This window comes from Papaver somniferum, chromosome 6 (assembly GCF_003573695.1).
Source record: "Papaver somniferum cultivar HN1 chromosome 6, ASM357369v1, whole genome shotgun sequence".
Classification (NCBI taxonomy): domain Eukaryota; kingdom Viridiplantae; phylum Streptophyta; class Magnoliopsida; order Ranunculales; family Papaveraceae; genus Papaver; species Papaver somniferum.
In genome coordinates, this window is record NC_039363.1 from 88,353,651 (window position 1) to 88,357,997 (window position 4,347).

At 38.6% G+C, this 4,347-nt stretch overlaps 1 pseudogene; it reads right to left on the reverse strand.

Annotated features, from left to right (window-relative positions):
* Positions 1-2,413: 2,413 nt before the first annotated feature.
* LOC113291025 overlaps positions 2,414-4,347 on the reverse strand; it is a 169,349-nt pseudogene continuing 167,415 nt past the window's right edge.

Consider the following 4,347-nt stretch of genomic DNA (forward strand, 5'->3'; position numbering starts at 1 on the left):
AAGCATACTAAAATTCATATAAAGTGACAGAGCTCTACTCAGATAGTTGCACTATGGACATCATATTCGGAGTCAAAACTAATCACATGGATAGATCAAGAAGATGGATATAGAAAAACATGTATGGTTTTGATGTTTACTAAGTGAACGGCGTTTCCCATATCTGTCTGAAGGCCTCCGCCAAAATGAACCTATCCTAATGGATTGAGATACTAGTCTGACTAATATCAACACACTGGCATATACAAGGGTACCAGTGGTCGACTTTATTGAATTTATTCCTTTTGGTCAAATGGTCTGGTCTCAATTTATTTTTTTTCTTTTTTTTTTTATTTTTTTTTTACTTTTTGGTAACTACCATTTTTTTTTTCATCTTTTGTTTTTTCTTTTCTTTTTCTTTTTCAACTTTTTTTTTTCATGGTATCTCAATCACTCTAATTCACCCTAGCATTGGTAACAACTTGAATCGTGGGCCCCACCTATCACTTAGAGAAACATAGTTTAAAAACAAAATAAAATAAAAATAGAAGTGAAAAGGACTCAACGAGATATGGTGAAACTATCATGTTATTTCTAACACCTGAGCTCTGTGCTTTTATGAATAGACTCTTCTAGATGTTGCCATCTAATCAGATTGGTTCCTCAACTCCTACAATCAAAATGCTTCCATCCACTTAGATTAGTTAGTGCAATCCTAAATAGGCATAAATTTCTAAGCTCTGGAGTTTATTTATTCATACGGCAACTAAAAAGTTTCTCCCATACCCCCAAACTTAAATATAACATTGTCCTCAATGTTTCGCATGAAAGAACAGTACCAAAAATATAAGTAACATGAGGAAATAGTAAAGAGAGAGTTCGGAAAGATAGTACCTGAGTGAAGTGAAACCAAAAACTGAATACAAAAATTATACAACATACAAATCGCCTCGATGGTCAATCAAGGGTAAACAGGGTCCTCCAGAGGGACCTCCTCAACATCATCTGTAGGAAAAGGCGCTAAAAAGGGATTCAATCGCTGACCATTAACCTTCGAAGAACTACTACCATCCAGTGTCTCGATCTCAACAGCTCCATGAGGAAAAACAGTACGGACCACAAAAGGACCGGTCCACCGAGAGCGCAGTTTCCCGGGGAATAGATGCAAACGAGTGTCATACAGAAGAACTTTTTGACCTGGAGAAAATGACTTCCGTAATATGTTTCTATCATGCACAAGTTTCATTTTGTTCTTATACTCCTTCGCACTATCGTAAGCATCTATACGAATCTCGTCCAACTCATTGAGCTGGAGTTTCCTATGGGCTCCTGCCTTGTCAAGTGAAAAATTTAGCTGCTTAACATCCCAATAAGCTCTGTGTTCTAACTCAACAGGTAAGTGACATGCCTTGCCATAAACAAGCCGATAAGGCGACATTCCAATGGGTGTCTTAAACGCAGTACGGTAAGCCCATAAGGCATCAGTAAGCCTAGACGACCAGTCTTTCCGATTAGGATTAACTGTTTTCTCTAATATACGTTTTATCTCCCTATTGGAAACCTTTACCTGACCACTAGTCTTTGGATGATACGGGGTAGCTACCTTATGTGTAATACCATATTTCTTCATCAGAAGCCTAAAAGTCCCATTACAAAAGTGCGACCCTCCATCACTAATTATAGCTCGCGGTGTACCAAAACGTGTAAGTATATTATTTTTCAAGAACTCAATCACAACCCTATGGTCATTGGTTTTACACGCAACCGCCTCAATCCACTTAGAGACATAGTCTACGGCGACAAGGATGTATAGGTTACCAAAAGAATTAGGAAACGGACCCATAAAGTCAATACCCCACACATCAAAGACCTCAACAATTAAAATAGGGTTCAAGGGAATCATGTTCCTACGGGAAATGGTTCCTAATTTCTGGCATCGTTCACAAGTAACGCAGTAAATGTGGGAGTCTTTAAACAACGAAGACCAATAGAATCCACACTGCAATATCTTAGCAGCAGTTTTCTTAGCACTAAAGTGACCTCCACAAGCATGATCATGACAAAAGGAAATAATACTGGACTGGTCACTCTCAGGTATACATCTCCTAATAATCTGGTCTGGACAATACTTAAACAAATAAGGATCATCCCAAAAGAAGTGCTTAACCTCAGCTAAAAATATAGAACGATCTTGTTTACCCCAATGTTGGGGAATTCGACCAGTAACAAGATAGTTCACTATATTCGCATACCAACGTAATTGGGTAACAAATAACAATTGTTCATCAGGAAAGCTATCCCTTATAGGAAGGGAATCATCTGGAGAACTAACAACTAGCCTAGACAAGTGATCTGCTACAAAATTTTCGGCACCCTTTTTGTCTCTAATGTCTGGAGAAAACTCTTGTAATAACAGAATCCACCTAATCAATCTAGGTTTAGTATCCTTCTTAGACAAAAGATATTTTAAAGCAGCATGATCAGTATATATGATGATCTTAGAACCTAAGAGATAGGGTCTAAACTTGTCTAAGGCAAACACAATGGCTAATAGTTCCTTCTCGGTAGTGGTATAGTTCAACTGGGCATCATTCAGAGTTTTGATAGCATAGTAAATCACATGAAGTAACTTATTTTCTCGCTGACCTAGCACAACACCAATAGCATAATCTGAAGCATCACACATGATCTCAAAGGGTAGGTTCCAGTTGGGTGCCTGGACTATGGGGGCGGTCGTGAGTAATGACTTAAGCTTCTCAAAAGCCTCTAAACAATCATCATCAAAGACAAACTTAACATCTTTTGTAAGCAAATTGCAAAGAGGTCTAGACATCAAGCTAAAATCCTTAATGAAACGACGATAAAAACCAGCATGCCCTAAGAATGACCTAATATCTCTTACGGTTTTTGGGACTGGTAAAGTTTTAATAAGGTCAACTTTGGCTCTATCCACCTCTATACCCTTTGAAGAAACAATATGCCCTAGAACAATTCCTGAACGAACCATAAAGTGACATTTCTCCCAATTAAGCACTAAATTCTTTTCCTTACACCTAGTCAAAACTAATGACAAATGATGCAAGCACTCATCGAAAGACGAACCAAACACTGAAAAATCATCCATAAAGACCTCTAAGAACCGTTCTACCATGTCAGAAAATATGCTCATCATGCAACGCTGAAAAGTCGCAGGGGCATTACATAGCCCGAAAGGCATGCGTCTATACGCAAAGGTACCAAAGGGACAGGTAAAAGTGGTTTTCTCCTGATCTTCTAGGGAAATAACGATCTGATTATATCCAGAGTAGCCATCTAAAAATCAGTAGTGACTATGTCCAGCTAATCTCTCTAGCATCTGGTCGATGAAGGGAAGGGGAAAGTGGTCCTTCCTAGTGACCTTGTTCAATTTCCTATAGTCAATACAAACACGCCAACCCGTGGTCACTCGAGTCGGGATTAACTCATTGTTATCATTCTGGACTACAGTAATACCAGATTTCTTGGGAACAACCTGAACGGGGCTGACCCACTTACTGTCTGAAATAGGGTAGATAATTCCTGCATCTAATAGCTTAAGAACCTCAGTTCGAACTACTTCTTTCATATTGGGGTTTAGTCAACGTTGCATCTCCCTAGAAGGTTTGGTGTCTTCCTCTAAATAGATCTGATGCATACAAACAGTAGGACTTATACCCTTAATGTATGTTATGGTCCACCCTAAAGCTTCCTTGTTGTTTTGAAGGACGGTTACTAGCCTACTTTCCTGATCTCTATCCAAGTCGGAAGAAACAATCACAGGTAAAGTCTCAGACGGGCCTAAAAACATATACTTCAGGGTATCTGGCAATGGTTTTAGGTCCAACTTAGGAGGCTCTTCTAAAGAAGGAACTAGGGTAGACTTAGAAACTGGTAGTGGTTCGAACTTAGGTTTCTATCCATTACTAGTATCTAACAAAGGGGTTGAATCTAACAAAGCATTCACCTCATTAATTACATTATCATCATCAAAATCAATCCCAAAGTGAGCTAGGCATTTTTCTAATGGATATTCTAACAAAGTGTTTGGTAATGAATCCTCGACTAATGTTCCTATCATGTTCACCTCTTCTATATTCGAGTCATCTAGTTCAGAGGGTAGCTTACTAATATTAAAAATGTTCAACTCAATAGTCATATTACCAAAAGACAAATTCATAATACCATTTCGACAGTTAATGATCGCATTGGATGTAGCTAAAAACGGGCGACCTAAAATCACTGGTATTTGGTTCTCTGGGTGAGGGACAGGTTGGGTATCTAGGATAACAAAATCCACTGGATAAATAAACTTGTCAACCTCTATGAGAACATCCTCGATCACACCACGAG